This window comes from Lissotriton helveticus, chromosome 4_1, assembly GCF_964261635.1.
Source record: "Lissotriton helveticus chromosome 4_1, aLisHel1.1, whole genome shotgun sequence".
Classification (NCBI taxonomy): domain Eukaryota; kingdom Metazoa; phylum Chordata; class Amphibia; order Caudata; family Salamandridae; genus Lissotriton; species Lissotriton helveticus.
The window spans coordinates 1,500,517,019-1,500,533,786 of record NC_136063.1 but is presented as its reverse complement, the minus strand read 5'-3'; positions in this window follow the sequence as shown (position 1 = coordinate 1,500,533,786).

The window sequence follows — 16,768 nt, the reverse complement described above, 5'->3', positions numbered from 1 at the left end:
ATTTGGTCGGTGTTTGTTGCATGAACCGTGTAACTGTATGTGCCTACACATTAGTGAATGATCTGGCGTCTCAGTGCATTCCTCTCCATTCAGATAAACTTCTTGATCATCTTTGAAACATCTGTATGTGTATGGAAGCGACCAGACCTCATGAAGAAAAGCACTACCTAAAGGTTCATAACGACCTATTGGTATATATTTCATACAATTTGAAAACTTATATAAAGCAAAAGACAGCGTTATTAAACCGTGGATAAGGCACGTTGCCAAAAAACCCGCAATCCTCTGCTGATGATGTCACTGAGCATGTCATGAATGATGTAATATGTGACATCATCAGCAGTGGATTACGGGTAATAGTATCTCTAGTTTACTCCCCTATAGCTGTCTTTCTTTTAACATAAGTGTCTGTTTCCTTCCCTTATACTTACTGTTTTTGGTTCGCTTCCGGTTCGCGTACCGGCGAGCGAACTGGGAAGCGAACTAAGAGAAATAGAGGTTGGCACAGTTCCAAATATTGTACCAATTTTTTAATAACGGGGAGGTAGTTCTGAAAAGAACTTTTTTTTTATTGTTTTTGTTGTTTTATATTTTTTTTATTATTTTTCAGAACATTTTTTTACTTTTTTTGAATTTTTCTGAACAGTTTTATATTTTTTGAGGTTTTTCTTGGAGGGGGCAATGAAAACGATTCATTGTAAAGGGCTCAACAGGAGCAACAAAACAAAAAAAAAGTATTTATTATTTTGGGCGTTTCGTACAAACTTGCATATGATAGTCAATAGCTCTGTTGATCAGAGTGATGCTTCTTTCTCCGTAGCAAATGAATCCATCGCAAAATACGCAGATGTGTTTTACTTCACCAAATCTCATTTGTATATTTGGCACCATCTCCCTGCCCTCTGGTCCCGTTACTTCCGGTACAACAGATCTTCTGGCCATAATAGGGAGATTATCTAGGTCGTTCCGAAACTGTGCAGCACTGTAGTTGTTAGGATGCCACCTAGTCATATGGCGATGCATTGTGTAGTTTCCGAAACTGTATTTTTTCTCGGTTCCTCTGGACAGTCTATCTTGACATATAAGGCAAGTTACGTATCTTGCATTTACTTTTTTCTGACCTTTGGGAATTTAAAAAAATTGCCAAATGAAGTTTTCTTTCCGGTGAGACGTCCTGGGTTCCTCAGGCAAAAACTGCCTCTCTTCCTGCTCTTCCTCGTCTTCCTCTTCTTCCTCTTCTTGCTGAATTATAACTTGAGCAGGTGGTCCACTCTTCCTTGGATGTGGTGGAGGTGGTGGGGAAGCACCAGCTGAAGCTACTAAAGAAGCCATTGCTCAGTGATCACAAAGGGTCTTTCTCTCACAATGATGAAAGTCAGAGTGAGGAAAGAAGGAGGGATTTTCATCATTTGGGAAAAACAAGAGTTCTCAACCAATCAAAAGTGTTCATTTTAGATTATATGACCTAGTCTTACATCATTAGGAAACCAAAAGTGAAATGAACCAATGAAAAGTGTTATTACCAAGTCACATGACTTGCTGTGTTTACGTTAAGCGCTTTGTAGGGCCTCCCGGTTTGCTTCCAGAAACCTGCGCTTTGCGACTCGCTTCGCGTACCAGTTCGCTAACTTAGCACGTCATATGACGTATCACGCGACAACGTGAAACGTCATGCGGACGGGAGGCGTCACGATGTTGTTTTCTAACGCGGCACTTGCGGTAAAGAAACGTTTACCGGCTCGCTGTCTATTTCGCGGCATCAAGGTCAGCTAACGGGAAGCTTCCCGATTCGCGAAGCGGGAACGAAGAAAAAAAAATATTTAAAAAAAAATTATTCATAAACATATAAAATATATTTTTGGATTTAAAGAAGAATACATTTTACAGCTACAGATATTAGCTGTTAAAAAACCAATGAAATTCACTGAAAAAACCATAGGTTATAGACCATATATAGTTAGGAATTAGCATTTACAAAACCTTGAAAATTCACTGAAAAAACCATAGGTTATAGACCATATATAGTTAGGAATTAGCATTTAGAAAACCTTATTTTACTCACACAAAACCATTGAAATTCCATATATAGTTAGTTGCACTAACTATATATCACGCACCCGCAATCCACTGCTGATGATGTCACATATTACATCATTCATGACATGGTCAGTGACATCACTGATGACATCACTGATGACATCTCAAATGACATCACTGATGACATCACTGATGACATCTCAAATGACATCACTGATGACATCATGACACACCAATACCAGTTACTACATACGCACTCACTGATTCCTACGTCTACACACACATTCACTCATTCACCCATACAATAACTCATACATACAGTCACTTATTATTACAACACTATCATATGCACTCATACACCTATGCAGACAGTCACACACTGCCACTCATCCATGGAGTTACTCACACACCAAGTCAGTCCTGTAAAGAATCAATCACACTTCCATTTCTTCATCTATACAGTTAAACACAGAACACCATACTTCAGTGACATCACTGATGACATCACTAATGACATCTGAAATGACATCACTGATGACATCTCAAATGACATCACTGATGACATCATGACACACCAATACCAGTTACTACATACGCACTCACTGATTCGTACGTCTACACACACATTCACTCATTCACCCATACAATTACTCATACATACAGTCAGTTATTATTAGAACACTATCATATGCACTCATACACCTAGTCAGTCCTGTGAAGAATCAATCACACTTCGATTTCCTCATCTATAGTTAAACACAGAACACCATACTTTTCACACATATACTAACACATACTTACTCTCTTATACAATCACTGATACAAGTACACATTGATATGCACAGAGTCACACACCTCCCAGCCAGCCACACACACACTCAGTCTTCCATACATCCAGTCATTCTTCAATATGTAAAACGTATTTAAACTTTACAAAAACACACAGACACTAGATGATGTCATCAGTGATGTCATTTGAGATGTCATCAGTGATGTCATCAGTGATGTCACTGACCATGTCATGAATGATGTAATATGTGACATCATCAGCAGTGGATTGCGGGTGCGCGATATATAGTTAGTGCAACTAACTATATATGGAATTTCAATGGTTTTGTGTGAGTAAAATAAGGTTTTCTAAATGCTAATTCCTAACTATATATGGTCTATAACCTATGGTTTTTTCAGTGAATTTTCAAGGTTTTGTAAATGCTAATTCCTAACTATATATGGTCTATAACCTATGGTTTTTTCAGTGAATATATATATATATATATATATATTACCTACTGGCGGTCGCCAGTAGGTATATATAGTTAGGATTTTTTCTTTATGGGTTTTTTGAAAATTCTATGTCTAATAACTTTGGCGTTTGTGGACGGAATTGGCTGAAATTTTCAGGAAAATGGCACATTTTGTTTCTGAGCAGCCCCTGAAAATTGGGGGGGGGGGTTCGTCCAGGGGGGGTCGAGAAAAAAGGGGGTCCCAAAACGTGTTTTTAACATTGAGTTTTCCATAGGGCGGTTGGCCTCACTTTTAGCCCGAACGGCTGAATGGATTTGCACGAAACTTGGCAAAATTGTAGGGACTGGTAGCCCGATGTGCCTTTTGTAGGTCTCAATATATGTGCTACAGTGGATTTTGAGAAATTAACGTTTAAAAAAAGATATATATCTGTAACAGCGGACCGGGCAGCGCTCCAGGACGCGTACTTTTCGCGCAACGGAGCTTTGTGAAGCGAAGCTGATTGGTTCTCCGGCGTCTGTCAACATTCCAAACAGTCCGTAGCGGCCGCCATCTTGTCTCTCGGTAGGATCGAGAGACAAGAGGAGGCCAAAGCGAAGGGGCAAATGACCATAAGGGGGAATAGTAGATCCTCGCTGACCCCCTAGGTTTGATGTGGAGGTTTTAAAAGGGCCCCGCGGGGCAAAAAAAATAAATAATAATAATAATCGAACGGCTGAATGGATTTGCACGAAACTTGGCAAAATTGTAGGGACTGGTAGCCCGATGTGCCTTTGCTAGGTCTCAATATATGTGCTTCAGTGGATTTTGAGAAATTAACGTTCAAAAAAAGATATATATCTGTAACAGCGCACCGCTTCGCGTACTTTTCGCGTTACGGAGCTTTGCGAAGCGAAGCTGATTGGCTCTCCGGTGTCTGTAAACATTCCAAACAGTACGTAGCGGCCGCCATCTTGTCTCTCGGTAGGATCGAGAGACAAGAGGAGGCCAAAGCGAAGGGGCAAATGACCATAAGGGGGCATAGTAGATCCTCGCTGACCCCCTAGGTTTGATATGGAGGTTTAAAAAGGGCCCCGCGGGGCAAAAAAAAATAATAATAATAATAATCGAACGGCTGAATGGATTTGCACGAAACTTGGTAAAATATTAGGGACTGGTAGCCCGATGTGCCTTTGCTAGGTCTCAATATATGTGCTTCAGTGCATTTTGAGAAATTAACGTTCAAAAACAAGATATATATCTGTAACAGCGCTCCGCTTCGCGGAGATAAAATTATATCTGTATTACCTAGCTGTTGCTAACACCAGTTAGCGACGGCTAGTAGGAGATAGCGACCATCTTGGGCCCCACTTTGCATGTGAGTGATATTTATCACTAATGACATGCAAAGTGGGCATGCCAAGATGTTAGCGACTGGAAACAGTCGCTAACATCGCTATCTCCTATTATCAACTTTTGGAAATATTCGAGATAAGCGCGAATATCTCCAAAAAGTAACAGCTGCCCTGAGCAGTTCTTAGCCATGTTATGCAATGGGAGGTGGATAACATGGCTAAGAGCATTAGCTCGGTAATGCATGAATATCGCTGAGTTTTCAGCGATATTAATGCATTGCGGTCGTTTTTTATCGTATTTGCGATAAACCTTGATAATAGCAAGGTTTATCTGCGATAATTTCTGACGGTAAAAAAATCTTTGCAATGCATCGTTAGGGATAAATATCGCTTAACTTTGGTAATATGCCCCAACGTCTGTTAACGTTCGATTCGAAGGAAATCAGGACGTGTTGAAAAACATTGTCTGCGCCATCTTGTCTTTTTTCAAATGCCACACTTTTGTCGTGCACGGCAGCCATTTTAGATGCCTTGACCAGACCCACTCTGTGCACGCTGTCGATCCTTAGCATGGCTCCCCACCCTCGCAAGCATCTCACCCAGGCAGTGGTCACCCCCGCTCTCTGTCTTATGCATGGGTAATAAACCTCCCCCCATCTGCGCTGCTCTTCCCTGAGAATCACACCCTGTGCCCGCCCGACACCTCCCTTTCGCCCTATTCACTACCGCACCCTCTGACACTCCTTTTCCTCTGTGTCCGATTGTCCAGGCCGGTCCTAGGCTATCAGCTAGCCCTGCAGATGTAGTTTATGGCCACAGCTGTAAAGAATCACCCCTCTTCAAAGGAGTTATAGTAGATCAAGGCCCACACTCGATGAGATCCGTCACAGCAGAAGCGTTGCTATTATCTGAAAACCATCCTGTATTGTGATTGGGGAGGGGACCGAGCGTGAAGCGAAAGATTCCAGGGATGACTCTTTGTACATCAAAGTTTTTACAATTATGTGTCACATTAAAAATATATAGCACTCCGACAAAGTAGTAAGATTATAAAACTTTAATAATTTATAAATATATACAAGAAAACAAAAATAGTAATAACATATAAACATTTTTAGGGAAAAACAACGAAGTAGCGGTCGGCTGTGCGAATAGTCCCAATGCAGCACAACGTCCAGATTTCCGGCGTGGGGCGTCGCGGGGGGTGGGTCATCAGTAGCAAACTGTTGTGCGAATAGTTCCAAGGCAGCAGAACGCGCCGAAATCTAGATGACACGAAAGTGATGTCTAGTAAGTTGCCACCCAGCAAATAACGGCGTGGGGCGTCGCGGGGGGTGGGTCATCAGTAGCAAACTGTTGTGCGAATAGTTCCAAGGCAGCAGAACGATGGCACCAAGGTGATGTCCAGTAAGTTGCCGCACTGGTTTTGGTATCCTACAATGCTGCTCCGAATAACGGCGTGGGGTGCCCCGGGGGAGGCGGCGTGAACGGGCCTCTCCAGGTGGAGTGTCATCTGTTGTAGTGGGGCGCCCCTTTACCGTTTCAGTTGCCATTCCGTCCGTTTTTGGTCCACTGTGTCAAAAGCCGCAATTCAGCTGAGTTGCGCCCACTCTTGCGGTGCAGCGATAGGCGGCTGTCACAGGACTCTCAAAATGGCGGCAGGCTCTTTCCTTTTTGGGCCTGGTCCACTGAAATGGCCCTGGGACACCTTGGAAATCGGACGCTTGTCTGCTAGGTCTTGGACCCCATTCTCGAAAGCGTCCCCTCCGCCTTGAGAATTCATCAAAAGTTTTGGGGGCCCCGACTCCTGCAGGCTTCTGGTGGGGAGCGGCTGCCATGATTGCTCGCGGAATGACCACGACGGAGCTACGAGATGGTGGTGCTCTCATGCTGACGCCAGTTTAGTCTGAAACATCCAGAAACAAGGTGGGGCTTTCATCGTTTGGGAAAAAAAAAAAGTTTTCATCCAATGAAAAGTGTTGTTTTTAGGTCATATGATCAAGCCTTCCATCATTAGGAAACCAAAAGTAAAATGAACCAATGAAAAGTTTTATAAACAAGTCACATGACCTGTTATGCGGCATAGGGTATAAAATGCGGAGAAAATACGTTGGCACGTGAGGCGGCGTCAGTAGCGGACCGATGTACGAATAGGCCGAAGGCAATACAACGCGCCAAGATCCGGATGGCACCGAGGTGGTGTCCAGCAAGTTGCAGCACTGGTGTGGCCATCCTACAATGCTGAAAGTCGGCGTGGGGCGCCCCGTTGGCCTGTGAGTTTGCGTCAGTAGCGGACCGATGTGCGAATAGGCCGAAGGCAGCACAACGCGCCAAGATCCGGATGGCACCGAGGTGGTGTCTAGTAAGTTGCCGCACTGGTGTGGCCATCCAACAATGCTGAAAGTCGGCGTGGGGCGCCCCGTTGGCCTGTGAGATGGCGTCAGTAGCGGACCGATGTGCGAATAGGCCGAAGGCAGCACAACGCGCCAAGATCCGGATGGCACCGAGGTGGTGTCTAGTAAGTTGTCGCACTTCTGTGGCCATCCTACAATGTTGAAAGTCGGCGTGGGGCGCCCCGTTGGCCTGTGAGATGGCGTCAGTAGCGGACCGATGTGCGAATGGGGCCAAAGGCAGCGCAACAATATTTTCTGACTGACACCACAAGGCGCTGAGATGCCAAGATCCGGATGGCACCGAGGTGATGTCTAAGTTGCGGACTGATGTGCGAATGGGGCCAAAGGCAGCGTAACAATATTTTTTGTATGGAAGATACCACTAGGCGTTGAGATGCCAAGATTCGGATGGCACCGAGGTGATGTCTAGCAAGTTGCTGTACTGGTGTGGTCATCCTACAATGCTGAAACTCGGCGTGGGTCGCCCCATTAGCCTGTGAGATGGCGTCAGTAGCGGACCGATGTGCGAATAGGCCGAAGGCAGCACAACGCGCCAAGATCCGGATGTCACCGTGGTGGTTTCATAGTTGAGAGGCACTTCATCTGCAGTGGGGCGCCGAGATCCGGATGGCACCGAGGTGATGTCTAGCAAGTTGCTGTACTGGTGTGGTCATTCTACAATGCTGAAAGTCGGCGTGGGGCGCCCCATTAGCCTGTGAGATGGCGTCAGTAGCGGACTGATGTGCGAATGGGGCCAAAGGCAGCGCAACAATATTTTCTGAAGAGAAGACACCAAAAGGTGCTGAGATTCCAAGATCCGGATGGCACCGAGGTGGTGTCTAGCAAGCTATGCAGTTGAGTTGTGTGCGCACTTGCGGCGAATAGGTCGAAGGCAGCATAACAATGTTGTTTGAATAGAAGACACCACAAGGCGTTGAGATTCGGTTACCACCGAGGTGATGTCTAGCAAGTTGCCGCACTGGTGTGGCCATCCTACAATACTGCTCCGAATAACGGCGTGGGGTGCCCGAAGGGGGGGGGAGCCGGCGTGAATGGGCCTTCCTAGGTGGAGGCTCGTCTGCTGTAGTAGGGGGCCCCTTTACCGTTTCAGTTGCCATTCAGCTGAGTTTCGGCTGCTCTTGATGCTACAGCGACAGGCGGCTGCAAGAGGACTCTCAAAATGGCGGCCTGTTCTTTGGATTTGGGCCTGGTCCACTAAAATGGCCCTGGGACACCTTAGAACTCGGACGCTCGATTTTTTTTTCCTTTCCTGTACATGCAAAAAAAGGTAAATGCCCGGTACGTTACACGCTTCATCTGCCACGATGAACTCTCCAGAGGAACCGAAAAAAAATATAGTTGTGGTAACTATACCATGCATCGTCATATGGAGAGGTGGCACCAATTAATTATAGTGCTGCATAAAAGAGAGATTTGGAGGAGAACCCCTGACCTGCTAGTACATTCATCAAAGAAGTGGCACTGAGAGCTTCAGAGGCAAGGGAAACGGTCCCAAATATTTAGAAGAACTTTGGAAAGATTAAAATGACATGTTTAGATTGTGGCAAATTAATTTCATGTGGACAGATGAGTGTTACTCTAATAAATACAGCATATAAACATCATCATAGTCGATGGTTGGTAGAGACATTTTGACTATATCCTGGACCTGCCCGTCCTCGCCCAAAATGGCGCCGGAATAAATGGGACTCGTAACTCCTTGTTGTGTACTGGTTGCAGAACCTTGAAATCACGAGATACGTATGCAGTTTTGAAGCACATGGCGGGCGGGGACGAGAATTGATTGACTATTTTGACATCCCTATTGATATTAAGTTCTGATGTGTTATTGATTACTGTACTGTTGAAAGTTCGAATTAACGTCACCCATGGTACTTGCCCGCAAATGTATATCTAGATAATTTTATTGTAACTGGCCCTGTCGTATTTTAATTATAAAATGTACGTCCACCGATTCCGTAACTGTTAGACACCTTAGTTCTTGCAACCTAATGGCCCGCCCGTTACGTTCCTCTACAGTGTAAATGTCTATTCATCATATACGATTACAGTTTGCTCTGTGGCAGGCCCACGTGGTTATAGGCTCGTATTTGTATAATGAAATTTTCACAATAAAGGTTTTTAAAAGAAAACATGGTAGTAGTATATACATTGGTAAAGTTTTTAATAATAGTGACTGTTTTAGAATCATTAAAAGGCAAGTGAAATAAAGCAGACCAATTACATGAAGGGTAAAAGGTATAATACGAAGGAACGCAGTAAAGATAAATGGTCAAGGGCTGTTGTGTTTTCTATTCCTGCAACATAAAGTGATCGATAAGAATCTCATATTCAGGCGTATCGGCGACTAAGACAGCAGGTCGACCCTCTTTTGCTCAACGGCTCCGTCATGGGACGAAGAAACGCTCTTTTTCTCGAAAAAAGAATATATTTTACTTGCAGGACAGTTGTAAAATTTCCGGGAAAGTACATTAGCCTGGAACATTATAACATATATTTAAGAAAAAATAATGTTCGGAAGTAATGAAACGCGTAATTTTTAGGTCATATGACCAAGCCTTTCATCATTACAATAAGAAAAGTAAAATGAACCAATGAAAAGTTTTATTAACAAGTCACATGACTTGTTATGCTTACGTTACGCGCTGCGCGCCCCGGATGACTTCCGGATGCGCTAACGCGGCGCGTCATATGACGCATTACGCGACAACGCAGGTCCAGAATATAGTCAAAATGTCTCCACCAACCAGCGGTCGGAACACAACCCCTTTCAGCAGGCTAAATAGTTCTGTTAAATGACAACAGAAGGGACAGGCAACAAGAACCATCAGTCAAAGAGGGGAGGGCTAGTTCTTCTCTACCGGGTTACATTGGGGCGCTACCGGAACTGATCGAATTGGTAGTCTACAGTGTTTCTGGATGTTTCAGACTGAAGCTGGGGTTAGCATGAGAGCAGCACCATTTCGTAGCTCCGTCGTGGTCATTCCGCAACCAATCATGGCAGCCGTTCTTTATCGTTATTTTGGGCGGGGTGGGTGGCGGAGCCGAGCTGTTTTGCAGCCATCATTGTGTGGAGTTCAGTTCATCTCACTAGTTTTGTATTTGTCATGAGGGGTTGTTCCTAATGTTTCTATTTTAGCGAGGTCAAAAAGAGATCCCATTAGTGGCCTACTGATTTTGCTCGATTCCTTTTCTTTTTTTTTACACGATTTTTCGTTATCTGCAAAGACTAAACAGAGTATTGCGACTCTGTGTTTGTTTGTAAATAGAGAATGAACCAAAGAGAACTAATTCTAAAACAGTAAATACTTGGATAACAATCAATCAAATGGAGAGAGAAGCAGGCACGACGGATTACAACGGGGGCAAAGGCCTGCGTTAACTACCTTTCACTATCTGCAAAGAGAGAGTACTCCTAATAGAAATGAGGGGGGGGGGGCACCATTCAAAGCAGATCAGTGTGCATAAACACGAAAATGTTGTCACTTACCACGTACTTGACATTCGACAGCTTATGATATTTGCTATTAAAAAACCATTGAAATTCACTGAAAAAACCATAGGTTATAGACCATATATAGTTAGGAATTAGCATTTACAAAACCTTGAAAATTCACTGAAAAAACCATAGGTTATAGACCATATATAGTTAGGAATTAGCATTTAAAAAACCTTATTTTACTCACACAAAACCATTGAAATTCCATATATAGTTAGTTGCACTAACTATATATTGCGCACCCGCAATCCACTGCTGATCATGTCACATATTACATCATTCATGACATGGTCAGTGACATCACTGATGACATCACTGATGACATCTCAAATGACATCACTGATGACATCTCATTTGACATCATTCTTGTGCTAATACGATAAACCTCTTCAGACTCTAATATAACCTTAGATACACTCAGTGTATACAGACACTCACACACTGCCACTCATCCATGGAGTTACTCACACACCCAGTCAGTCATGCAAAGAAACAATCTCACCTCCATTTCTTCAACTATACAGTTAAACACACCTTACTTATTGAAACATATACTAACACATATTTACTCTCTTATACAATCCCTGATACAAGTTCACAATGATCGATACAACCACTCACTCATTCAGTGGCTCTCATGCACAGTTATTTATATATGCCAACTCTCACATGTACTGTGTTTTACATATGTACTTACTATGACATGTAGCATTGAGATATCCATTCACTCATCAATACACTCATGCACACAGTCAACTGCCCATGTAGCTGTTTCCACATGCACTCTTGAACTCATACACCTAGTGAATAAACTGCTCACACATCTATGCATAGAGTCACACACCTTCCAGCCACCCCCACACAAACTCAATCTCCCATAGAAATACTTGGGCAACCAATTAATAACACATATAGCCTCTCGTATAGCTAATGATCAACACATGCAGCAGTTTACAGAACAACAGACATAATGATGCACAAATTAAGACAGTTTAGTTACTAACCCATGCATTCAGTGAGACACATTTAATCACTCACTCATACAGTCAGTCACGCACCTACTAAATCCTTCATCCAGACACTTATACATCCACTCATTCTTCAATATGTAAGACATATTTTAACTTTACAGAAACATACAGTCACTGGATGTTGTCATCAGTGATGTCATCAGTGATGTCATTTGAGATGTCATCAGTGATGTCATCAGTGATGTCACTGACCATGTCATGAATGATGTAATATGTGACATGATCAGCAGTGGATTGCGGGTGCGCAATATATAGTTAGTGCAACTAACTATATATGGAATTTCAATGGTTTTGTGTGAGTAAAATAAGGTTTTTTAAATGCTAATTCCTAACTATATATGGTCTATAACCTATGGTTTTTTCAGTGAATTTTCAAGGTTTTGTAAATGCTAATTCCTAACTATATATGGTCTATAACCTATGGTTTTTTCAGTGAATATATATATATATATATATATATATATATATATATATATATATATATTTTATTTTTTATTTTAATGGGGGTGGGGTAGATTTACAAGCCCCTACACCACATTTGCGCCACCGTTGCACCTTTGTGATGCAGCAGTGTCGCAAAGCCAACGCCATGCTGCGGGGTATTTACAATGGGAAGCATCTAGGGAGATGCGTCACGTTGTAAAGCCCTGTGCCACATGTGGGCGTTCCGGCACGGGGGCGGGGGGGGGCGTTCAGACGCAGGAACACCTCCTAAAAGTGGCTGAGTGAAATCTACAAGATTTTACTCAGTCACTTTTACAGCCATGCTGCCTCAAAATCCTGCGCCTGCTTGAAGCAGGCGTAAGGATTGACGCAGCATGTTAGGCATAGGGGCACCCCGAGCCTCGCTGGAGCTGCGCCGCGCTTGTGACGCAACTCCAGCAATGTGCCTCCTTTATGGCATCAGATGCGTCACGCATTTGTCTAGTCTCGCCCCATGGTGCACCACATTGTAAATGCGGCGCATCCATGGTGGCGCAAGAAGTGACTGCTGTGACGCAAAATAACTGGCGCATCCCTGCTGATATGCAGGCATGCGCCAGTTATTGTAAATCAGCCCCACAAAATATATTTACGAATATTTTTCTATATATTTATTTTATATCTATACTTCAGCTCTCATTCCCAAAATTTAAGAGAAATAAGCACTCACAGGTGACGTTCACTAGGGATCTTTATTCACACCAAACAAACGCCTTTTGTCCAATGCGTTTCGGGCTTGCCTTAATTCTTCAGATACTATCCATGAGGAAGGGCGCACGCCCGAAACTCGTTGGACAGGAGGACGAGTGACTATTATGCCCATGGTAGCTGCTTTTGCCTTTCAGCATGTCCTGCCTGCATGTGCTGTCCCACCGAGGGGTAACTCTTTTTCTGACATTTATTGTGGCTGACCCAGTCACGGGGCAGCACCGCCCTTAAAATCTGAGCAGGTCGGCTGCTACTTATTTGAGGCCCTGGGCAATGGCGGCTCTATAGAGACATTGTTTCCTCTAAGGGATAAAATCTTTATTGATGTTATCAATGGCAACGACCCACATGGGTAAAGATTTTGTGAACTACCAGTCCCAGAATGCAAAAGAATGCAAATTACTCACCTGAGTTTTATCTGTGCAATGGAAATAAATGAGGGTATACACTGGTAACAATTGCTTGCCTTGATTCTTCAGATACTGTCCATGAGGAAGGGCGCACGCCCGAAACGCGTTGGACAGGAGGACGAGTGAGGACTATGCGCGTGGTAGCTGCTTTTGTGTTTCAGCATGTCCTGCCTGCGTGTGCTGTCCCACCGAGGGGGTAACTCTTTTTCTGACATATATATATATATATATATATAACCCTAAACCCACTGTTAGATTTGGGGGTCTCTAGTTGGCACAGGTAGGTACTTGTGACAAATAGGGACCCTTGCCTCTAGTCAGGGTAAGGGGGTACACTCCTAAAATAACCCCTGCTCACCCCCTTGGTAGCTTGGCACGAGCAGACAGGCTTATCTGAGAGACAGTGTGTAAAGCATTTGTGACCACATACAGTATCCCAGTGACAACACTACAGATGGTAACCACACAGTTGTATATTCAAAGTCAAAGTCAGAAGATTTATATAGCGCGCTACATACCCGGAGGGTCTCAAGGCGCTTGAAGAAGGGTGGGGAGTTACTTGTCGAATATCCAAGTTTTAAGTTGCTTTCTGAATGCTAGATGGTTCTGAGTGAGACGAAGGTGAGTGGGGAGTGAGTTACAGGTTTTAGCTGCGAGGTAGGAGAAGGATCTACCTCCCATGGTGGTTTTATTGATGCGAGGTACGGTAGCAAGGGCTTGGTTGGAGGATCGTAGCTGGCGGGAGGGGGTGTAGAAGGAAAGTCGTGTGTTGAGGCATTCGGGTCCAATTTCGTAAAGTGCTTTGTGTGCGTGGGTTAGGAGTCGGAAAGTAATCCTCTTATTGACGGGGAGCCAGTGGAGGTTTTTCAGGTGACTAGAGATGTGGTCTTTACGCGGGATGTCTAGTATGAGTCTGGCTGATGCGTTCTGGATGCGTTGGAGTTTTTTCTGGAGTTTTGCGGTGATACCGGCGTATAGGGTGTTTCCGTAGTCCAGGCGGCTTGTAACCAGTGCATGGGTGACCGTTTTTCTGGTTTCGGTGGGGATCCAGCGAAATGTTTTTTTGAGCATGCGAAGAATGTTGAAGCAAGATGATGAAACGGCGTTTACTTGTCTGTTCATAGAGAGTGAGGAGTCCAGGATGACGCCCAGATTCCGTGCGTGGTCCGTCGGGATGGGTGCTTTTCCAAGGGCCTCTGGCCACCAAGAGTCATCCCAGGCGGAGGGGGAGGTACCTAAGATAAGGACTTCTGTTTTGTCTGAGTTCAGTTTCAGACGGCTGTGCTTCATCCACTCGGCTACTTCTTTCATTCCTTCATGTAGGTTGGTTTTGGCGGTGTTAGGGTCTTTGGTGAGTGATAGGATCAGTTGAGTGTCATCCGCGTAGGAGATGATGTTGAGGTTGTGTTGGCATGCGATGGCCGCGAGGGGGCTCATGTATACGTTGAAGAGGGTGGGACTGAGTGAGGACCCTTGGGGTACGCCGCAGATGACTTCAGTGGCCTCTGAGTTGAATGGTGGGAGGCGGACTCTCTGGGTTCTTCCGGTGAGGAACGAGGTGATCCATTCCAGTGCTTTTCCTTGGATTCCGATGTTTCTGAGGCGCTGTAGAAGGGTGCTATGGCAGACTGTGTCGAAGGCTGCGGAGAGGTCGAGGAGGATGAGGGCGACTGTGTCTCCATTGTCCAGAAGAGTTCAAATGTCGTCTGTTGCTGAGATGAGGGCGGTCTCCGTGCTGTGTTTGGCTTGGAAGCCGGACTGTGAGGAGTCGAGGAATTTGTTGGTTTCGAGGAAGGCGGCGAGCTGGTTGTTGACGGCTTTCTCGATGACTTTGGCCGGGAATGGTAGGAGCGAGATGGGGCGGTAGTTTTTGAGTTCGGTGGGGTCCGCTGTGGGTTTTTTCAGAAGGGCGCTAAGTTCTGCGTGTTTCCAGCTTTCCGGGAAGGTGGCGGAGTTGAGGGAGCAGTTGATGACGTCTCGAAGGTGTGGTGCTATGATGGAGTCTGCTTTGTTGAAGATGTGGTGCGGGCAGGGGTCTGTGGGGGATCCTGAGTGGATGGAGTTCATCAGGCGGATGGTGTCCTCAGTGGAGATTGGGTTCCAGTCATTAAGGATGTTCAAGAGGGGTGAAGGTCCTGCAGAAGGTTGGGTGGGTTGGTCTCCGGGTCGGTTGTCGAAGCTGTTGTGGATGTCTGCGATTTTGTTGTGGAAGAACGAAGCTAGGGAGTCGCAGAGGGCTTGAGAGGGGGTGATGTCGTTGGAGTTGGCTGAGGGGTTGGTAAATTCTTTGACGATGTTGAATAATTCCTTGCTGTTGTGGGCGTTGTTGTCTAGTCGGTCTTTGAATGCGGCTTTCTTGGCAGATCGGATTAGTTGGTGGTGTATGCGGGTGGCGTTTTTGAAGGCGTCCCTGGTGTTGGTGTTTGGGTCTTTTTTCCAGGCCTTCTCGAGGGAGCGACAGAGTTTCTTCGATTTCTTAAGATCATCGTTGAACCAGGAGGCGTTTTTGCTGCCTAGTTTGATTTGACGTTTTTTCAGCGGTGCTAGGATGTCGGCGCTGTTGGATAGCCATTGGGTGAGGTTAATGGCTGCTTGGTCGGGGTTTGAGGAGTGGGCAGGGGGGTTTTGGAGAAGCGATGAGGAGATCTGGTCGATGGTGATTTTGTTCCAGTTACTTCGCAGAGAAGGTTGAGGATGGTTGTGAGTTGTGGTCTTATTGTAGATGAAGTGTACGCAGCTGTGGTCTGTCCAATGGAGAGTAGTGGTGTGACTGAAGGAGACATGTTTGCTGGAGGTGAAGATAGGGTCGAGTGTATGACCTGCGATGTGGGTGGGCGTAGTGACAAGTTGTTTAAGTCCGAGGTTGGCGAGATTGTCCAGAAGGGAGGTGGCGTTGCTGTCATTGCTCTTTTCCAGGTGAAAGTTGAGGTCTCCCAGCAGAATGTATTCCTCGGAGGGGAGGGCGTGTGGGGTGATAAAGTCAGTGATAACGTCGCTGAATTGTGCACGGGGTCCTGGAGGTCGGTAGAGGAGTGTGCCTCTGAGTGTGGTCTTGGGGTCGGTGTGGATCTGGAAGTGAAGGTGTTCGGCGCTGGTAAGGTTGACGTCTGAGCTGGTTGAGATGCGGATGGAGTTCTTATGGACGATAGCGATGCCTCCTCCTGTTTGGTCGGTGCGGTCCTTACGGATGATCTTGTATCCTTCCGGGATGGCAATGGTGATGTCTGGGGCTGATGAGGCGTTCATCCATGTTTCTGTTAGGAAGGCGACGTCGGGAGAAATGGTGTCTAGTAGGTTCCAGAGGTCGATGGCGTGTCTGTGGACTGAGCGGGTGTTGAGCAGGATGCATTTTAGGTGGTTGGAGTCAGATATCTGTTGTGTGATCGTGGATGAGGAGTTTTTCTTGGTGCCGTCGAAGTAGCATGTGAAGGGTCCATGAGTGTGTCCAGGAGCGGCTTGGGCGCAGTTGGAGAGTCGGCCGGGGTTAAGGGCTAGGAGGGTGGAGGCGTCGTAAGTAATGCGGGAGGGCTGGGCAATGCGTGGACCAGGGGGTCTGGCGCTGGGCGCGGTCCCGGCGCGGACGGGCGTAGACGGGCTTACCTTTGGC